Raw genomic sequence first — 24,131 nt, 5'->3', positions numbered from 1 at the left:
TCATTGTCATTTTAGTTGTTATTTTTGCTGCTTCATTTATTTTTTACGGTAGCATTAGAGGACGGTGACATAGCGTTTTAACATTTTTGTTTTCTGCGTGCATTCTGTTACATGAGGTCACACTAATTTTTGAGTGCTGTTAATTAAAACACCCTAACTGCCATGACGTCTATAGACGTCCAACAAAATCTGGATAAGATTCTGCTATTGAATTATTCACCTATTGAATAACACGGATAAGAAGTACAACTTGAGCTCACTGTTTCATCCACTACGGCCGGTAGAGAGGTTAAGAAAGTAAAGGTATTTGTATCTTTTCCGCACCATGAGTCAAAAGCGCATGAACTGCATAGACCCGCTGATTTGGTAATTTTATACTGATATGTTGAAAATGATTCTATGGAATGCATACTTTCGAATCTGCTAATGACTATACAAAGGCAAATCCTTGGTTAATCTGCATTAATTTGCAAACTACCTTGTTTCTCCATGTTGTTACTGTAATTGTCTCCTTTTACAATATTTTATAATAACTCTTCACTGGAAAATAACTTATATTGGTTTATTATTCTCGAAAATGTATAGTTTATAGATTTTTCTACTTTTTATTTAATGCTTTATACTTAATAGTCCTGAAAGATACTTAAAATAATTACGGCGTGCGATGCTTGTTCTCACGTTGTTAGCATGTTCTGTCTTTTATTATCAATGCATTATTTTCTCCTTTCTTCTTTCTATACTTTTTCCATCATTCGTAATCACGTAGTATACAATTTATATCCTATTGGACATCTGTTCCAATAATAATTCTATTGTTTCCTTTTCAAAATACGATTACATGAATAAGATCGTAATCTCGTTTCGTGCAGTGTCCACAGTTTTCCCGTTCGAAGATTCCAAATTCCTTGGGTGAAAGTGGATTGTTTACAGTTATTTCCCATGGAAATTGAATCGTTCACTTTATTACCTATATATCAATCGCAATTATTTTCTAGCTGTTCACAGAATGCATCTTGTATTAGATGTATTCTGCAATAAAAAAAATTAGTGATTGGGAAAAATGCTAGATTTTATTAAATTATTTCTATAACAGTTATATGCACTATATGTTTTCTTGATTAAATATTTTGTAACCAACGGTTCATAATATAATCCCTTTCGGATAATGTTTATGAAAATTTTAATGTGTTTTGCGAAAAAGAAATTTCTTTATGTAGGTTTACTCATTCTTAAAAAAAGTTAAAGAAACACTGATCTCAAATATTCAATCACAGTTAGAATTTCAAAAGTATTGAAAAAAATTAGACATCACACTTCCAGTGAAAATTTCTTCTGTACTAAGACCAGATTATTTATTGAAACAAGTCAGCATCTTTTTACATGATATTACATTAAAAATGAAATAAAAACAAAACAGCTTTCAAAGTAGATATCACCCTGAAATCTAAATTCCTCTTAAAGAGTCTCCAAGAACGGCAAGACACCGGTTCGAATTCCTGTTCACCAGTTCGCATCTATGAAGTGAAGAATGGTAAGTTAGCTAGTCTCAGATGGAAGGATGTTTCTTCTCCCGTAAACTCGGGTTTTTCATCCCTCAAATCAGCAAATCTGCCCCGTGAACACACAGATCTACAGTCATAGATACTAGTCATCAAGGGATGCAATTATCGGTTGCATTAATTGGCTGTGACACTATTTATGGACTCTACCAGTACTAAGGAATATATGATACTTCTCCCAACACGGTATTGTTACTGGGAGCAGAAATATCCATTTTACATACATTTGTCGCTTCACTGATCATTGGAATATTAATCTGATTTTTATATACGTCCACTACTTATGTTGACTTTATGTGAATTATATTTGACAAAGTCCTGTTCAAACTAAAGTTCAGCTGATTCGATGACATACTGAAATAGAGTAAAAAGTGGCTGAGACATGTCTTCTCAATGATCAAAGATACCTAGGTAGATTAAATTCCCCATCACTTTGTACGTAGATCAGAAATAAACACGAACACATCGGTAAATGTGTACACATTTTCAGAATCCTTAGTCTAATAATCATGCAAGTTACATTTAGGTGATTTCTAAAAGCCGCAGTCACTATCGCAATTGTAAAAGAGTTGCCAGCCATTGAGGAAAATTGCATAATATAAAAATTCGAAATGGAATCACTTGCTTGATGAGTGCCAAATCCTCTAGGATTAAGTGAATGATACAGAAGTTATTGCTCGACATTTACTCGGATTTCCACTTAATAATGAGGAAATGGCAGAGCTCGTTTGCAGGTTCCCTCTTAAGCATAATAATTTAATAATTATTATGATCTAATCAGATATCACAGAGCTATAGCAGCAGTGAATTTTCACAGCTGGATTAGCTGCTCACCATTATACGACATTGGAGGATTATTGCGATCAGAAGCCAAGTTGCAATATGTACTGGTATGCTTCGTAATAATTTGAATAAATCTTGTGAAATCCCAACTATTGTTGATATTTGTATAGAATTATTGAGTGCAATAATCATTGTGTTCTTGAATTCCCTGAACATATTTATTTTGGGGCTTGAACTTTATTTTGATATCACCACGGAGTTCTGGGAGGATATGTTCTCTCAAACAGGAAACAATTACAGATGTAATATACTAGCCTAAGATAATTGCTTTGGCTGTAATTCTTTCCAGCCGAAACCACGCAAATAAATATACGGTAGATTTACACCCACTAGTGAGTGGAATTCACATAACAAATCTTCAATGTCCAGACTGATACGACATACAAAATTCAAATGGAATTTGTGGTCCATTCGGTAATCGACAATTAATAAGACAATTATTCGAGTTTTCAAAACCATTTATAGAAATACCGGAACAATGGCGGAATGGATCAATTAGTGCAATCGAAAACAAGTAATTCCATTCAAGTGTCTGCTGATCAATTACCAGTAGATACGAATTCTTCATGAAAATTAATAAGAATTCAAAATTCAAAATTAATACGAATTCTAAATGAAGTCAGGCGAACTGAAAAATGCCTGATTTCATTCACAAGAAGTGCAGTTTTAGGGAAATCTTTAACGAAACTTTATTTCTGTTCTCCAGTGCACATTAACCAGCTGATAAGTTTTTGAATTGCATTTTCAGTCTATAAATAATAATAATGATTATTACTATTACGTGAACCGCAATGGAGCCCAAATACTCATCGTGGGAAAGCACTCCACACCATAAAAATCCCCTCTACTCTACGTAATTCTTCTTCTATATACAGCGTCACTATCTATCGCCTGCTAACTCTGTCTGTAAATTGCATGCATACTCTGGCCGATGTGTGTGCACCAGAGATGATAAACCGGAGATCCTTGAACGAAAAGACTGACACCTTAGTATGCGATAATGCTAACTACATTCAATTGCATAGTCATTCAATCATAATATAAAGAATTCTTTTTGTAACGAGAATCGAAATGGGTATCAATGAAATCAAAACTGATTCCTCATGGTCTCTTCGAGTTGTGCTTTGAAGGCATTTAATTAAGCCGTTTAATTGTTACAAATATTAACGCGAATCAGTTTGAAAAACAATGAGAATGAGAGCTTTTTTTAAAAAAAATATTCTAAATGATTTTGAACTACTACAGCTATATAAGGGGAAATATTAGGTTAAAAAAATAGCCACAACGAATTGTTTGATTATTTTAATAATTAATATGATAATAAATTAATGATAATTTGAAAATTATAATTATGTAAATATAATAATAATCAACTTTCTTTCGTAAAGAAATAACTACTTGTTAAATAATTGTTACCATATTTAAAACATTATTAATGATTTCAAAATAAGTACGTTATTGAAACTAGAGTAAAATATATTTTTTCTCATATCGTTGATTTACGAGAAGAATGACATATCTAAAAAAATCCGTTTTTGACTTATCTGCAGAAATTGAAAGGGAACTTGGAGTTATATTTACTGGAAAAACGACGAGTGAGTTTCTGAGAACTTCTGACAGTAATTTCAAACCCATAGTAAACAATAATTTTTAAAGGAGTATTGAGCAATTATTCATTCAAAACTTTCAAACTCGTTTCCTGAAAAATTTTGTCTTTTGCGTTATGTCTTTCTTTGATCGAAAATGAGTGATATACTATCATATATTGCTTTTAATTACAACCGATCGTTGCTTCTTTTATGTTTTCAGCATTTCTTTTGATATAAGTTTATCACCATCTCCAATGGTTCAATGGCGAATCATTTTATTATATGTCTATGTAAACTCCCCACACACGAAGATTGTAAATCTGTGTCTCTTTTGCTACCAATCGCTAAGGGTTAGATTACCAGGAAATTCTAACTATGTAGACCAAACATAGAACTTTGTCAAGCAGCCTCAGCTGTCCTATGAGTAATGTAATGTCTTGATCGGGATTAGGTGATAACAAAAATCGTTTCACCTAAAAACGTTTACGACATTCATTCCAAAGTGGGATTCGAACAAATGGCCCGCTGGATGGGCAAGAAACGTTTCTGATAACTATCGTTGGATAGTTATGACGACAGAAGTACGCGAGGGAGAAAGCTACACCCATTACAAATCTGCCTCTTCATTGTCCAGCAGATTCGACATTTGTCCTGCTGCAAACACCAAGATTCGAACCATGTCTAAAACGCCAGGTATATATATATAAGTATTTCTCACCAGAAATTGGGTTAGCCGGTCTCATACGGAAGCGGATTTAGGATTATTTTTATTCTCAGACTTTTTTATCTTCAAAGCGGTATGAACTATTCACTGCTTTCTATCGTGACCTTCGTTATTGAACTGTAATTTGAATGCAACTAAATGAAAATTACAAATAATTTTCTACAGTAGTAAAGCGAACAAAAAAAAAAAAAAACGTAATCCAAATACTCGGTTATTTTAGCTCACAATTTTTCTTTGCTGCAAACTGTTCATTTTTCTCTTGGTTGCGCTTTGTACTTTAAAACACAAACGGCTTAAAATTTTTCCAATAACTGGAGAATCATTGAACCAACATACAAGTTAATTATGAGAAACTTATGATGTTCCAACAACCTCTGGCAACACATTACCTTGAACAGTTATTTATGAAAATTTAATTAAGTTCCTCCTCCAGCAATTAATTATTAATCAGCACACTCGTTTCAGGAGGTGAAGTTAATTTGCGTGTACATGTCTGATTCTGTATTAGAAGAGAGAAATCGACAGAAGATTTTGCGAGCAAGTTCGAAATCAATCAAACGTAAACAGTTTAATTATAAATTAAGGCGATGAGCTGAATATCAAAAGTAGCGTTGAGACCGTTCGAGCCTTTACACTTAGCACTTTGTACTCTTTCATCTTAATTTAAAAGTACGATTTTAGAAGGGCACTGTTGCAAAATAATTTAGTTGCAATATTAATGTAGAATAAAGTTAACAGCGCGATAAGGTTAAGAAATAATGTACAATGGAGTCAACTTATCTCCACCATTAAATAAAATAAATAACAATACACTTAAAAGTTAGTGACACTATGACTTTTAAGTGGGATTCGAACAAGTGTCAAGTATTGCGCGGGCTCTAATCTTCGGGCACGTGATGATTTTAACGTGTAACATAATGAAAAATACGCAATTAATGCTATGCTAAAAGGAAAAGAAATATTTAATGAGCACAAGAAATGCTTAGTAAATCATCAGTTCAATTGAAATAGATATGCATTTATAAATTGCAGTGTTGAGTTTCGGCTTCAGTGTAAAGATACAGTAATAGAACAATCAGTTCAGAGATTTCGTGTGATTTTTATATATCAGTTCCACACACACACATACAAAGAAGCGCCCAATCCATACCAGATAGAGGGGGGGGGGGGTATCTATACATTAAGAAGAAAGAAAAAATCTGTTGAATTTTTTGGAACACTGAAACCTCGAGGAAACACATGAGGAATATCTTTTTATTATTCCAGAGAACAGATTCAGATGGAGTGAAAAAGACTCCAATGAGAAATTCTTTCGATGTGTTTATAATCGGATTGCTAATTTATGTTGAACAGCTGCCACTTATGTTTTATATGCATATGGGAAAGCAGTGGATATGCACTCTAACAGCGCCAGTGAAATCATTTATAGAAAATACATAAGTGGGAAATAATAACAGGTATTTGGAGATTAATTAGGTTATGGATGTAATATGTGCGATCCAGAATAATGGATAAACAAACATATAAAGAAACAGCCTGAGCAGTGCTACATAATTGCAGAATATTAATTTGGGACCGTGGAAAATCGGAACTGCATCTTGGAGTGTCATTTCTAAAAGATACAGCAGTTTCTTAAAATATTTAGAAAATAGCTGTACGTTTTCGATTTGGAAGGATAAAAAGAAAGCACCATTTATTTTCTAATAGATAATTTGATTTCGGTATTTTAATTTGTTTTCGATATCTTAATTCTGTAGCTTATTTCAAAATAATGAATTAACTTCAAAATTAAATTAAATTGAGACAATAATTTGTCTGGCTAATTTTGCAGCGGCCTTGATTTTCATGTCCCTGAAAAAAAAGAAATAAAAAGAATAGAAATTGTTCGTAAATTATTAGTGATTCAATGTTTCAAGATTGGAATTTCTAAAAGCTGCTAGCAAAGGCAGGTTGCTGACAACAGGCTATGCGAATAGCTTCACTTGCCAGCAAAAAGACGAGTTGTGACAATAATGATCCCAAGTGGGCAAACAATCGCATTTAATAGCATTGCCGAGCTATTTTTTGGTCGCTTGCTATTCTAAAGATAGGCGGCAACATTCTCAGAATATTTCAATCTTTCAGAAACAGGTCACCGCGTGCATTACGTTTAGCTGAAAGACGCTTTTCAACTGCGATTTCGAAGTCGACGGCTGAACAACTAGAAGTGACACGTGCTATCAGAAAAGGTAGACGGGCGTGAAGATGATTTAATACTGCCTGACAGTTTCTTTATGATGTCTGATCGACAAAGTAGTATTTATCTGTTATTTTCCATACTGTGACTGCTTTCATTACAAGATAATCGGAATAGTCGAGATTATTGTATACTGCTTATGACAAGTTGAAGAAAAGTTTTTATTTTGTACTTAAATGATCCCCCTAAAAATGACTTCCATTACAGTAAAGGACAACATTACAAAGATATTTCTGCGAGTTATCAAAGTAGCAATTTCCTACGAGTATTTTCTATTTTCTTTCTGCTTTACATTTAGTACATCAACAAGGCTCCGAATCAACGGCTGAAATAATATAAGAACCCCAATTATCTGCCAAATTATTATTCAGATGATGCAAATTTTATTTCATAACTACAACTAAAAAAATTATTTAAACGGCCCATATGAACCAGTAATCCATTTGGATCGCATCTCCATCCTCCAATTCATTTTTGTCACGGTACTAGGAGAATATAATTTTAAGGAGAATCCTGTTTTCGCACCTAATTATTCCATTTCACAAACTCAAAATACTCTCTTTTGATGAAACATTACTGAGATGTCTTATCTAATTCAGTATCCAGCCAGTCTATTCATCCACAATGACTGGAATATATCTGAATTCTTGTATTTCCTAGAGTAACTCTGCGTGCATTCGACCCATATAACTGGTTTTTCCCGAGTAAGCGTTACAGCGCGCTATTTTTTCTTTTTACTTTTGCCATGAACAATTCCGATATGTACACAGACAGAACTTTATAAACTCCAAAGAAAAGTCTATCGTTGTAAGGTCGGATTATGAATGGACAGGAAATTGATTCTTCTCTACCTATCCATCTATTCCCGAAATGAGCGTCCACCGTTTCTCGACTCGAGGAACTTCTTTCTCAAGATTGCCAATATTTGAATATTTTGGAAACTATTCAAGTTTCTTTAGAAAATTCGAATTTCAAAGCATAAAAACTGGCAAATACAGGGTGTTTCATAAAGATTGTCCCGATTTGAAAATTGTATATCTCTGCATACGCGAACCACAAATGAATGCGACTTGTACCATGTGAACGGCCTTGGCCCAGAGTTTGATATGACGACCGCTAGATGCCACTACTAGTGCCCAAATAGCCGCTACGCTTAGTTAATGAGAAGATGGCGTCTAGTCAACAGAAAGCGTTTTGTGTTCTCGAATACGGTGCAGCGTGCGTTTAGACGACGTTACGGAATTGATCCACCACTGGACAAGAACATTCGTCGTTGGTATCGACAATTTCAAGAAACAGAGTGTTTATGTAAGGGAAAGAGTCTTGGACGACCACGCACTTCAGAGGGGAATGTGCAACGAATTCAAGAGGCTTTTCAGCGAAGCCCGCGAAGTCCACTCGTCGTGCTAGCCGAGAACTTACCATCCTTTATGTGACTGTTTGGCGTGTGTTACGACGACATTTGCTTATGAAGCCATACACATTGCAACTGGTGCAAGCTCTTCGTGTAGGGGACAAAAAAAAAAAAAAAACGAACAGATTTTTGTGCTAATCTGTTAGAGGACATGGAGGACGACACCTTCCTAGAAAGGTTGATTTTTAGTGATGAAGCAACCTTTCATCTAAGCGGCAAAGTTTCGCGCCACAATGTTTGCATATGGGGACTTAAGAATCCACAGGAAATTGTACAACATGAACGTGATTCACCAAAACTTAATGTTTTTTTCGTGGTTTCTGATAGAAAGGTTTATGGCCCTTTCTTTTTTGAGGGAAAACACTGTTACGGGAAACTCCTATCTTGAAATGCTGCAGGACTGACTACTACAGCTGAATAAAGAATCTGAAGATTACATTTTTCAGCAAGACGAGCACCGCCACATTGGAACCTCCAAGTTCGTCGTTTCTAAACGAAACATTGCCTCAGCGTTGGATTGGACGCACGGGACCCCACGACTTGGCACTACACTCTTGGCCTCCAATATCTCCAGACATCACACCTTGTGACTTCTTTTTATGTGGATACTTAAAAGACTGTGTTTATGTTCCTCCATTATCCGCTGGCTTGGAACCAGAATCACGGCTGCGATAAATTCTGTGACAGAAGACACTCTCAGACGCGTTTGGGATGAATTCAGCTATCGGCTTGATGTTGTCCGTGCAGCAGGTGGAGGGCACATTGAGCATTTGTAATTGTGGTGAGTGAAACATTAGACCTTACTTCATACTTGGTAATTTATTTTGTAACTAGACCATATTTTCATTATTAAATATAATTATTTGAAATCGGGTCATTCTTTTTAAAACACCCTGTATATTGCATTGTAATAAATACAGACAAAAATCATATTTTAAATTCAAGCAAAGGTAAGCAAAGCGATGCATGCTGTTTCATTTCAGCCACGATTTTCCGACTCATCCACTACGTTAAGTAGCTACGGATTTCTTATACGCACATGTTATCCTGTGTATTTAGTCCTGTATACTGTATTCTAATATTCAGATCGCAGGCTTATTTTATTTTAGGTCCATATTCATGTAACTAGTCAGACGTTTGATTCTTATTCCCAAAGAGAGCATTTCTTTATGTTAATTGAGAATGATTAGATTATTTAGAAGCCAAACGTCTCTTTTTAAGACAGACGAACTGATATTCCATGTTCAAGAGGACTTATCATCTCAAAAAAAAAAAAAAGATATTTGGCTGGTAACTCAAAAAAAAAAAAAGTTTTTTGAGTTACCAGTTAATTATAAAGTAAATTGCATTATCTTTATAATGCAATTTACAAATTGCAGTGTAAAACTGAAAATAATTTTAACACTATTACAACATGAAATTATGGGCTCTTTATGGTTCAACAGTATTGAAGTCTAAAATTAGTTATTTTCTTTTTACTTCATTCTGATCTTGTGATTCATTTTTCCTTGTGCACAATTTATTGAACTTCTTTAATTAGCGTTGCCTGAAATACTTATAATATGTAGGGAAATCAAATAAGAAGTCAGGAAGAAACGTTAATCTTGGAAGCTTTATAAAGCACTTAAGATTAAGTTGCACGAGTACTTCTAAAGTGATGTAGTTATTTTCTACCGCACGCAAAACAGTACCAAACACATGACCATATAAAAGAACGTTCACGCATTCATCCACTATCGATTATACAGCACAAACGATCACACCGATTTCCTGCTTACACGATTAGGTATTCTTCATTACGTGATGTCTTTGAACAGAATTTATGAAAAATGAGACATTAAACTGGGCATTTGAGTTACTACATACATGTATGGTGGTGACATCTGTTAGTAAAATAGAGAACTTTTATTGCATGCTTCGTTTTAAAATGGATTTCAATGAATGAAAGGATATTTGTAATATTTTCGAATATTATTATTAATAAAAATCCTTTAGAAAATCAAGCTACATAAAATTCTAATTCTGCAGCTTTCTAACACTATAGATAAAAACGTGTAATACTATATCTTAGTAATTTCCTAATATGTTGTATTCAAGTTTGGTAGATGTGCCCCTGACTTGGCTGCTTAATATCATACAAAAACAGATTATGGGTCCACTTCGTAAAAAAAAAATAATAATAATAATAATGTTTAGTAATTTTATTTAATGCAATAAATTTTATGCCAATATATGAAATTAATTGTTATGAAATTCACAATTTTGTATCAAACAGTGTTGAAAACAATGCACTTCAAGTTATATTGTTTAAGCATGCTACGTAAAAAGAATGCAAAGACAACTGTCAGAAGAACAAAGAATGTAAACAACTGAAAATTGTTGGGGAGGGGAGAATAAAAAAAATCGAAATACTGTATTATTAATGCATATAACCCTGTTTATTTGGACTAGAGAGAAGTATCATCTTAAAAGGGAGGCTCAGATAGTTTTCTTTTAATGTCTTTCCACACGATGATGTTTTGCTACACTGTTGTCTAAAACCTAAGCGAACACGACTTCTGAAGATTGCAACCGCACATTCAGACGAATCTGCTTCTGGAAATTTGTATAACTGACGATTTCGAATAGAAAGCTGATTTAATAAACCAAACTTTAATTTTAATTTCAGTAGTTACGCTAATCTCATTAGTGCTCTTTGTAGCGGAATCTTCCCTCTATTTGGAAAGGCCCGGATTCGAAAACCTCTATAGGACTCGATGAACTTTCATATGTTTTCTGTCGACGAATAAAAGTTCCAAAATAACTTCATCATTGGTGTTATTTTGGGAAAATGGCCGAATCAACTATAAATACAAAGCCATTGTATTATATCTGTAAACTCCGGTGCTCTTTGTGCCAGTTATATCATCCAACAAATTTGGTAAATTTGTTGGATGATATAACAGGATATAATAGGACACAAGATGGAAGTGACGGCCAGTTTTCTCCTGGAAAGTCCTTATATAAGTTCACGTCATAGAAGGGATTCGAGTCCCTTCGAATGGGATGTGTGGGATATATCCCATTAACCACAAACTACTGCACAGCTTGTTGAAACTGGTACCATGAACATGTGACTTGGAGCTCTAATATTTAGCATAGAGTTCTGTTTCTTGAAGAGTGTCCTGATATACGGATTATAGACATTGTTTAATCTGAAGAATGAAGAAATCCGTACAATCCCTCAAACATCAGAAAAAGGCACACTTATGGTGAAAGCTGTATTCTCGTGTAGAGAGAATAATGAGTAGCGGGCGCACTCCCATTTATATTTTTGAGAGAGAGAGAGAGAGATTTATATTCTTTTCATGCATGATGATGCCTCTGCCCTTAGTGCTCAAGTGGTGAAGCATCTTGAAACTGAAGATATCCAACGAGTGCCCCGGTAAGCATGAGCACCAGGCATTAATCCGATCTAATTTGTGTGGGACGCCCTTCGGAATCGCGAAGATTGGGATTTATCGTCAAAAAATCTAATAGAATAATATCGACAATGCTCCAACGTTGTCAGGTCTGTCTATTTTTTGTATTGGATTTAGTAGAGGAAATCATCTCGCGTAATGTGATCATATTTTCGAGATATTGTGTCGAGTTCTGTAATGATATATTTTTGGTAATTCTCATGCATCCCTATGTAATGTCCGTTAAGTTTTCATTCGATTTTAGTCGCCGAATACACGAACTTTTTGATTTGCATTTTTGTTTCAACTGGTTCTCGAGTTTTGACACAGACAAATGGGAATTTAGTTCCCTACTTCCTTCTGGAGTTTTCGACTGTAACTGAAGAAAAATCGATCCTAGAACTTCCTATTTCAAACAATAATATATACGCTTAATGTATGGGACCATGAGGTGACAGCAATTTTGTGTCTTACAACAACACCTGAATTTTATTCATCCATATTTCAAAGTAGATCCTCGGTAGCTCAGTCGGTATAGACGAAGCCCTTTGGTCGGAAAGACCTGAGAAACCTTTATCTGGTCTATTTCGACTAAAAGTGAGTAAGCCGGTCTCATACTGAGGTAGGGTTTTTTTTTTCACCCGGTAACTCGGGTTTTTCGTCTCCTAGAACTGGCAAATCGGCCCTATGAACACACGCATCTATAGACATAGGACACACCGGGAGGCATAGGTTAATTACCGTATCCTCGAAGCGGTCGCTGTTTCAAATCGTAATAGGCCATGCCTAATAAGGGGTCAATAGGGCCTAATACGAAAATACGAAATGACAATGACAATTCAAAATAGAGTAGGTGCATGCCGCTAAGCAGGAGACGAGGCGTATTCTAACCTACTCGCCGATTGAAGCACACTAAGAACAAAAACCTGCTGAACAAATCTGTTTCTTCAGTTTCCACGGCATTCCTACTTATCTGGATGAATAAAATTCAGGCGTTGTTTCAACAAGATAATGCTAAGGTCGAGAGTGACAGACGAGCCAGATGTGGTGCACGGATATACAATTATTGTTGTACTGTATTTTGTGTTAATACTGGATTGGAATTAGTATTGGATTTGAATAAGTCATTTGACAGGATTCCACACACAGTTATTATATAAACGTAAAGGGGTGTGTATTCAAAATAGGTTTGTGACATAGATAGGAAAGAGAGGCTAAGTGACAGGAATTAAGAAGTAATGTATCAAGGAGCTGTCTAATAAAATCAGATTAAAAGTTGGTCATACCATGTGGTTCTGGGCTTGCACAACTGCTACTGAACTTGTATATTAATGATATTTTGGATGGTCAGGAGGGAATCAATTCCATTGTAAAATGATGATGATACGGGACATACCGGATACAGTCCTTGCAGACTATCTTCAAAGGACTGATTCTATGTCTAATATATATGTATTGCCATTTGCTATATTCTATGCCATCCTTTTCATTTGGGTGGGGTTGTAGCATTTTAAATTTTCTAATCGATTGCTCCAGAAATTTCTGCCTTGGCCTTCCAGGCTGACGCTTACTCATAATTTATCATTCAAAAGTCGGTTTCAAGAAATTGCTTTGTCTCATCAATTTTCCTCTCATATTCCACCTTTACCACGCGTTGCCTAAGACTTGCACTACGTGGGGGTCACCCAGACTTGCACTACTTGCAGGCGCAAACTTGACTTTCTTGCCTGTTTGCTTACTTGGGAAATAGGATTAAAACCAGGTTTAAAATAGCTTGGTATCTTTAACGTATATTATACCCAAGGTAAAAAACTTTGTACATATATATATATATATATAGTGGCGCTGTTCGCCAGCGCTCCAGGTGAGCAAGTGGGGCTTCCTCCTTCAAGGGTTCGACGTCGTACGAAGAACATGCGTCGTTTTACGAACGCTGATATGGCAGACATGCACCTCGTTTACCATATTATGTATCCAACTACCATCGAACTGTTCAGTTACGTCTAATAAAGTTTTTTACACTACTTACTGCCTTGTGTTATTTCTGTTTCTTTGTGTCCCTGTTAGTATACCTTCCGCTGGCGTTTTCGCTGATGCTTTCCTATGTGAATATGGTTGATTTTGATGTTCTCTACCTCCCCTCAATGTTTGTACGTGGAATTTTGAACCACCCTGTATATATTATTAGGTACGAATATCCTTATGGTGTATTTTGCAGTATCATAACAGCAGTAACTTTGGATTTGAATCATTCTAAATACAAACACATTTGTTTTAAAGGATGCCACAGTACACAAAAAATTAAATGAATGAATCTGAATCCGAATCAATACATAACTGAAATATCGAATTATTCATCCAGTAGGAAAGATCATGATATAACACTTGGTTAATTAAAAGAAAGATGCAATATATAATTCAAATATAATGAATTTATTCATTTTGTTTTCTTGTGATTCATGGAAAGATTGAGTGATCAAATTTAAGACAACTTAAAATTGTTAATTAGTTAATCAAAATTTGTCTCGGCGCTGAAAGTTCGAGAAGAAAAATGTTTGGAAATGCGCAATATTTATTTCTGTTTTGAGTATTCTTTATTTCTTTTTTGCAATAATAAATAAATAGTAATAAATCATATTGGATGCTTGTATAGTATTGGATGCGATTGGATACGAAAGAATATCTCATGTGTTTATTCTTCGGTAATTAATAACAATAATATCCAGCAATAGCGCTTCTATTATAGCGAAAACACGTCATAGCATATGTTCAAATGCAGTGGGGTACTTAGAATACTCTAATGCACGAAGTTGTAATAACTTGTAGTTTAAGAGAGTTTCTTAATAAAATTGTTAAAACAGTTGAATTGTAGATGGATGAAAATGTCCATATAACAGAGATGATCAAAACAATCCTACGATCCAACAAAAATCTGCATCGTGGATTCAAGATATGATACGTGGTAATTCGATATGAAACTGTATGCCAAGACATAAACAGAAGAGAGCCTTATTCAGAGCGATCTGCACAAGAACTCAAAGACAACCATAGCAACTAGAAATGGAAAAACAAATGATCCCTCTTGTAAAACTTTATGAAGGAACTTCTTAATTCAGCAGTATACACCATTGCAATCATGATTTTATTGAGAGAGTTGGTTGAGATCATTGATTTGAAAAGCATGTGATTCCTTTTTTTGCTATTAAATCAAACTTATTTGAAAAGTTTATTTTATGAGATATAATGAGAAATAAGCAGCATAAAAAATCTAGTAACACCCTAAATGAATGGTAGCGGAATAACCGGAAGGCGCGTAATTTGAAGGCATAATCATTCTTTTCAGCATATTTGTAAAAAGTGGCAAAAATGCAGGTTTCGAGAGTAAAGCGGGTATTTCTAGCAGATATAGTTGGAACAGGGTTAATTTATGTACGTATGTATGTTTGTAACTTGGTTTTAAAGCAATCTCGCTTAAGAAGTCGGGAAACCCGTTTTACACGTGCGATATTCCTGGAAAATCTGGAGACTAAAGATGCTCTTCGATTACATGCCAATTCAAGCTTCAGTTCCATTGCAAATGGAAGATACTCTTAACTTGGTCACGGACATGATTAAATGCAAATGGATTTTAGTAGTTTTATGTGAGCTGCATTTTAGGTGGAGTCTATGTAACATAAATGTACTTAAGGATAACTTCAATAACTTTCTCCTATCTTCTCGATACTGGCCTTCCAACAGACCTTCAAATTTTCCTAAATGAGAACAGTATTTCTTATTATCATTTACATTAAATAATATAAGTGGATTCCAGACTAATAATCTTATGTGGTAAATTCAGGTTGTTTTTTTTCACTGTTTAACATATTGCAAGTACCATGATCGCCCTATGGTACCTATCATGCCTAATAACATTAAAATTACAGGCGCTCAAGTATTCAAGTTATTTAAAAGCATTAAAATAGTTTTCAATACTGAATAAAACAACTTAAGGAAATACCTGATATTTAATAATTCAGACTCAGACTAGCCATTATGTTCAACTCTATATGGTTACAAGGAGTTCGATTAACATTCAAAGCATACAACAGAATCGATTCGATACGGCCGTGAAGTTATCTGTAAAATATATCAGTTGTGAAAAAATATCCATCCATTCCTACATTTTATATTCTAAAACTGATAGAACAACTAAAACTGCCACTTTTCAGAAAGTGCATAATTCTTACTTCCTACGTCAGAGGACTAATCGCATTTTATGTTGAAATCAGAGCAATCCAGTTTCTCCACCCGTTTTTTCAGTTGCAGCACATACATTCAAAATAAATAAATCGCACGAAAGCTTTCGTGTAAGAGACTTTGCTTGTAAATAACCGTTTCCAAACTAGTTGAGAAAGTGTCCTCGCATCTCTGACTGACAGTTCAACTGACTTGGACAGACCACGTTTCCAGGTGGAAGGAATTTCGCGTTTTCCTTGAGATTAAATCTGAAAGCTGAGAGAGCATTTTCTGTTTAGATTCGACTTGAATTTTACTTTTCCTCCTCGTGGCATAAAAATACAAGAAAGTATCAAGCGAAATGCGCACCACTCGAAACACCAGGAAAAACCTGACTGTAATTCCGCTCAGCAAAGATATTTACAATCAGAAACCTCTAAAATTTAGTCGAAGCCATAAATCGATGTTCAAACATTATTATTAAACTCCTGTCATACCAAGTTTGGCAGAGTTGTTATTCTTCTTAAGCAATTTCTTTTTAAGAATGTTTGTTTATGCACGAAACGTAGAAAGTCTGCTTTTAAGAGGCGCGGATGCGAAATAATACTTTTTTTTTTTCATAACATCTATAAGCTCCCGTGAAATAAACTATCAAAATACCGTGTTTGATCGTGTGTCTTTCAAGATTTGTATGGCAATGTTTCGCAATTTGCGAAAAGAAAACATCACGATTAGCACATTTCGTTATAATTTTACAAGACTCAGATCTGCTGACCGATAGGTGGAGATCAGGTGTTGTAGAATTATGTTAACAGAAGGCAGTATACGAGTAACAAGAAAAGAAGAAAAGAAAGGAACAAGAAATTAAAATGACAAAATGATTATTCAACGAGCAAAATTTTTGGCAACAACAAAAAAAAAACATAATTGATTTTAGGGTCGCTAGTGCTTTAGATTTATGAAGATAAATGATTTATGCATGCGTGCAAAAACGAAAATATCACAAAAAATTCCAGGCGAATTCGAAAATAAAATGATTGAGTTTCACAGATTCATCATAAACACTTGAGAAAGACTTAAGTATAAAGAGCTAATAAGCTTCATTTCGGCAATGAAAAGCGATCTGAACTCCCTCCACTTCTGCAACGAGCTGCCCTGGTATTGTACTACGTACTAGGATCACTTGCATTGGCTAACGCGAGTGTCGCCGATACTTTATAGTTTACTATATTCGGCAAGAAACTCTCTGATTCCAATCTTTGAGTTTCTTATTCGGTTTTAAAACTATGTGGGATTTAATATCCCCTTAATTTAACTAAAGAAAGATTCAGTTTTGAACTTGAACTTACACAGATAACTAATATGGATAAAGTGCCTTTGGCCTTTGATGTGCCCTTGAATAAGACTGTTGACTGCAAGGGTATGATATATATATATATATATATATATATATATATATATATATATATAACTTCGCAAATTAACAATACGTTTAATCGCTAGTTTGCGATGCTAACTAACCGGATTTAGAGTGGCCGGCACGAACATTCGACTACATGTTTCGGCATAGGAGAAGGGTGTAAAGTAATTTCCCACACTTACTTCGAGTTTGATAGCTAAATGTAGACAAAACTGAAACTATTCAATTCTTTGTCTAAGTGAAGCCAAGTATGAAGGCAAATTAGAATTTCAATATATATATATATTGAAATACTGGCGATCGTGGATTCACACACGCACAGGTGTACAACAATAGAACTATAACATAATAAAATCATAGTTTGAGTTTAATCAGGAAATCAGCAATTCTTTCTAATTACCGTTGTGTGAAATATTGTTTCGGGAAAATAATTCTTATAATTCGGTGAATTTAATACATCGGCCAGAAGATGGCAGCACTATGACATATCACTAAATTATGACCGATGACTTAGCAAGGCTCCATCAACAAATAAGGTGACGGAGCTATCCCTCTTTACCAACCAAAAGCAAATTTACATTTAACATAAAATTACACATGATAATATAATTGGGATGTAAAGATAAGGAAGTCACTTTGCCTTCTTACAAGACCTTGATATGATCTCACTTGGACTACTGCGCGCAGGTCTGGTCTCCTGGTTTCCGTAGTAATTCTGATACAGTGGATAGGACAGTGTTAGAAATGATATCTGGATGGTAGAATACTAATTATGAAAACAGATTGAGAATTGTAGGCTGCGGTGTGCGCACACTGCAAACAGGAGAAAGAGGGGTGATATCATTGAGAGTTACAAACTTCTGAAAGGATTATACAGAATTTCAGTAGATGGAATTTTTCATTTTATGGAGGGTGGGGAAAGGACGCGAAGGCATCCTTGGAATACGAAAATATATCTGTCAAGAAGAAGGGGGGGGGTGAGGACTAGATTTTTCTCTCATAGAGTGGTTGGAACGGATTGCTTTAAATGTTAGTGCAAGTAGCGTGAATAAATTCAAGGATAAGTATGACAGCTGAAGTATGAGTTCCTGACTTCCTGGAGGTCTTTCTTAATAATGATAATAATTAAAGGTAGTTAAAAAATACACTTGATAGTGCAATTTCAGAAAGTAGGGATGACAATATATTTGGAGCTGAACTTGTCAAAACGTACAATATGAGAGATGTGTTGTGAATGAAGCTTTTATGTGAAATTTAAATTGAATAGCATTGAATACTGAAAAAGAAACATGAATAGAAAGAGCAAATAAGTAAAATGATCAAAGGAATGAACTACAGATTTAGAATTGAAAATTGTGAAACCTAAAATTTGGGAAAAAATAAAATTAAACGATAAAAGGAAACAACAAAAAAAATACTATTAATATACAGGAGGACCTTGACATTACGGTGTGCTGTCTGTTTAGTTTAAAAAATGTTGTCAGGTGAACAGATGAAAAGTCTCGGTGAGTTTGCCGCATGATTTGCCAGCCAAACTCCTCATAATATATAAAGAGAAGTTTGGCTAGTTTGAGAGTAATATTTTTTTTTTAATTTAATTCCCAAGAGGGAGAGATGAAAGAGGTCTTTTTGTGTTTATATCATCCTTCTTGGTTTTTATAGCTAGAAATTTAGAGCAACATAATTTGGTTTCGTTTCTTTTTTTAAATGAACGATGGCATAACTTTCTCAATTTGAAGTGCATGCGTTTGGAGTATATAACGTGTCATGATATTATGATATTTCAGAAGTGAGATTTTTATTTATTAATGTTATTAGAGTGTTTTTGATTCCATTTCTTTTTTATAGTGGGATGTAAGCAGTGGTGCGCTAAGCACAGGGCTAGCTTGCGCGAGCCCTCTTGTTAAACCGACAGTGGCTATAAAGCAGAGCGGCATGCACTTCAGTCCACAATGGGTAGTGGCATTTGGGGTAGGCTTGTATATGGTGACCTGGAAAACCACCTATTGCGAGCTTATTTCGGCACCCTTTGTGCTTCCTTTTCCCCTGCTTCTTCCTTACGCACCTACCGGATTATCTCCGTTAGCAGTTTTACAGGAATGTTATTTTTCAATATAAATCCACATAATTCTGCCTGAGCTTCTTAACATTGCTTTTCTTAACATTCCCGGCGTTTGACACCCGTCATACATTTTGCGTTTCTATAATTGTCGTGAACCCAGTTAGGCCATAACCCTAAGAAGAAGCGATCCAAACAAAATTAAGTGGATGTTTATACTTTCCGGGGAAGGGGTTGTCATTCTCATAAAGAAAACCCCGTAGCGCTTTGCTTTTTTTTAGCTAGTCGGTTGTTAAAAATTAACAAACACACCAATGAATGTAAGCATTTTGGTATGTGAATATTGTAACACGGTAATATTCCAATATGCTATATTTTAATGAAGAAGAATATTAATTTTTTTAATTAGAATGTTCGATGACTTTGAAAATATACTGGATATAAGGGAATTTTAGAATGGTGTTAGATTTAATTAAGTTGCTCTTTGGAGAGGGGCGAACGACCCTCTCCAGAGAGCAATTTTTGAGCAGGATAAAAGACTCATCTTTTAATTGTTGGAAATATTGGCGAGAACAGAAGATGTATTTTAAGTATTTGACATTTTGGTCTAATTAGAGTAGTGATTGAGAAAGAAAAGAATAGTTGTAACAGTTGATAGACTATTAAAATCACCGATTTTTCGTACAATAGGGACGATAGATGTAAAATATAAGTAGTTTCCAATGTTGATAGGTTTATGGTATACTTTAATACTAATATATAGTTAACATTTGGTGAGAGTTAAATTGAAATAGCATGTGGGTTTTTCTTCCTCACATTCGATGGAGAAGTTCAGGTTATGACTGAAGGTGTTGAAAGCAACGGTGAGTTTTTACATAACATTTATTAGCGACGCATAGGACATCATTCACGTATCTACGGTAGTTAAAATACCAAGGGAAGAAAGGAGGGGTGATAAGAATTGTATTTCCATCTAAACAAGGAAACACTTAGCAAGCTGACCTGTAATATTATTGTCCTTGGAGAGACCAAAAATCAGTTCGTAAATATGGTCAATATATTTAAAGAATTTTGCTGAGATTATAACTTTAATCAGAGAAATGCTTTTCGAAGAGGATAATTTAGTATGTTCTAATAGGTTGCGGAAAGACCTGGGTTCAATTCTCGTCAGTGACGTTAGAAAGGAAAATCTAGTTTTCCTTTCTAAATAAAGAAATTTCCTTTCTCTAGATAAAGAAAATAAATTTTCTTTATCTAGAGACTAGATAAAGAAAATCTTTATCTAGTCTCTTTTGACGAAAGATGAGTTAACCGGTCTCATACGGTGGCAGAGGGTTTTTCACTCGGAAACTCGGGTTTTTCGTCCCCCAGAACAGGAAAACGGGCCCCGTGGACACATTCATGGATTACAGTCATGAATACGTCCCATTCATATGCCGGTCACAAGCCCGGATCGAATAAAATTAGGAGGGAGAGAGGGAAGCAATAGTGAACTACCCTGTAAACATCTCACCAGGAACACTTTGTGGGCAAGCCTACAAAGTCGTCTAGGCTCAGAAACGACTGAAGAGAAATAAATCGTCATCAGTAGGTTGGGATCATTTATACGCAGTATCTTCTGTGCGGACAATGCTCAGAATTTTGCGTACGTCGACGTTGGTACATAAGAAAGATCATTGAAAGAAGAGGGAATACTGTCGTTTGATTATGGTAATTTGTTTTATATGCTTGTTGAGCTGGTCAGTATTTTCTTCATAAATGTTGATTTCTTTTTAGCAATGGTTTGAGAAGTTGGGAAATAAATTTGGATAAGGCACTGTTGTGGCGTGTTTGTATGGAATTATGGTAGAGGATAGCCTGGTTTATATATCTTAACTCTTTCAAAAGTAGTAGGAACCATGCACGAGGAGTGATTTTTTTAAGGGTATACCGTATTTACTCGAATATAACGCGCACTTTTTTCCCTAAAATTAAAGTTAAACATCGTGGTAAGAGAGATATATGCGAGGAATTTCGGAAACTAAAAGTTTTTCAGGAAAATATTAAATTGACGTTTATAATTAAATTCTTAGTATTCATTATAATATATAATTGCTCACATTATTTATAAAATGAATGCATTTAAATTTTAATTATCGACGTTATTTACGCGATTGGCCGCTCACACGATATATTTGAATCTTTAGCGACAATGCTTCTGTAATTAAATTAAAACAAACCGTTTCATTACTGCTTTTCCTTTTATCATTTAGGAATTATAAGATCACCATTATTTAAGAAAAACTGAAAATGGGTATGACTTACCAAGAATCTACTATTCGACATCTGCTACCGGTCTCGCACATGACTGGTGAGGTATAAACAAAAGATTGCGCGACTTAACACTAAAGGCAAGCTGATGTTGAGTTGAAATGCTGATTCTATTCAACTGAATTCCAAAATATCTGAAACTTCCATAATAACATTCACTATTTATTTCTTAAAGTTTTAAACTTTTTTCGTGTGCGAGGTATATGCGAAAATTTTTAATTTCTTCCTTCGTAAAGTAAAATTAGGGATGCGAGATATATGCGAGGGCGAGTTATATTCGAGTAAATACAATATTTATCTATTTTCATTTCTTCTTTAATTTGATATAAGAGTTTTTCTATTTGTTTTATGAGATTGGAGATAATTATTTTATGTAATCTTATGTAATTGAGGAGATAAGTATTGATATCGTTCAACGTCTAAGATTTTGTCGTGGTAATCAGTTTTGTTGATTACAAGGGGGTAATATCGCCTTTATCTGCCTTATTAATAATAATAAGGCAGGTTAGTTAGGGTTATTTTATATTATATAGTATTTTATAGTATATTAGGGTTAGTTTTTAAATATTTTGATTTTCGTATAAGACGAGGGTAGACTGGGTTTTGAAATTACTTTACTATTTATGTTATTCTTTATTTATTATTATAATTTTTAAATATAACCTTGTTAGGATTATTTGCAAGTTTAGTTTGAGCTTCTATTATATGCTCTTTTTTAAAGAAAGTGTTTTGGATAAAATTAAATTTAAGCCTTTGTTTAATACAACAGTTTAATCTAGACAAAGTTTGATACGTTTATAACGAATAGTAAAAGGAATTGTTTGTTCATATCGGGGGTGATAGAAGTGAAGTTGAAGAGGGAGGGGAGGGGAGATGGGATCAGTGTCTTTGTGGATACTCAAGTTTGTTATAAGTTTGTTAGATTATTCCATTTTTTTATCATGAAGTTTTATTATGTACGCGTTACTATCAATAATTCTATTTGTTTTGTAAAAATTTGCCATTCTTTTGGGCCTAAAAGATATTTTAAGTAATTTCTATTTGTATGGATGACGGTGTTTTAGTGTTGTATCTGTGATTTAGTGCTTGTTTTATGAGACAAGAGGAGTGAAAACAAATTTGTTTATTGCCGGAAATAGATTTCTTACCTTACTATGACGCTGTGGGAGAGGCATTTTTTTAGTAGGTAAGCATTTTATATATGTAAATATTGAAGGTTTTGAATATATTGAACATGTAATTGCTGATTATAGTATTTTAATGTCAGGTTAGAGTATTTTTGTTTATAATTGGTTAATAGTCATATGTGTGTCTGCGTGCGTGCGTGCGTGTGTGTGTGGAACTGAATATTGTAGTGAATGCGGTGGGGTATTTGAATGACCAAAACAATATGTTAATTCAGAAAATTTCTGAAACTACAGTTTCACGTTGCTCTTGCAGTAATAGTGATGATGGAAATAGTAAAGCATATTCGGTAATGGATCTGTCTCCCTCTACCAACCGAATGTGAATTTATATTCAATATAAAATAATTATATTATATTATAAAATTTAGATTATGTTAAGTCTGGTTAAAAGAACACACCTTAGAGTGCAATTGCAGTTTTGTATATTACTAGATATTTTTCTATCAATGCTTCCACCACTCTTTAATTACTTTTTTTTCGCTCCGCTTCTGTTTTCGTGTCCATGTATATTTTCCGCCATGCATTCATCCATTTTCTACGTTCAATTTTTCTCTCATCCATATATTCTTCTTCGTTTCTAACTTGATGAGTGGAAACGTACAATAAGATAAAAATGCTGAGAATGAAGTTCATTTATGTGAATTTAAATAAATACATTCAATAGCCGAAACGAAACATTAATGTAAACAACAAACAACAAGTCTATGAATGGAATTAACAATAGATTTAATATCTAAAATTATGAAACCTGAAATCTGGAAAACATGAATTAATTGAGTCACATGAAACTGCAACTTCCGAACATTTCTAGATTAAAATAATGGGAATTTCAATTCGCAAATCCTAAAAAAATAAAATAAATAAAATAAAGTTGTTGAACTTTAAAAAAGAATGGACACTCCACTAATATTATTCTAGAAAAAAAATTTTTACATTTAAAAAAAAATAATAAACTTAGAACATACCCCTAAATAAAATATTTACTGTCTCATCCAGAGAAGCATGCAGGGAGGATTTCTGCAAGGACATAACAATAAGATTCCATTGTGGATTTGTTGATTCTTCTGAAAGATAAACAAGCACTCTCTGAAAAAGAAGAAATAATATAGAAATTTCTGCCCAGTTGGTCAGCATA

Source organism: Typopeltis vanoorti, chromosome 8, assembly GCF_054136105.1.
Source record: "Typopeltis vanoorti isolate ZY-2024b chromosome 8, IOZ_Tvanoo_1.0, whole genome shotgun sequence".
Taxonomy (NCBI): Eukaryota; Metazoa; Arthropoda; class Arachnida; order Uropygi; family Thelyphonidae; genus Typopeltis; species Typopeltis vanoorti.
This window is presented reverse-complemented; position numbering follows the sequence as displayed.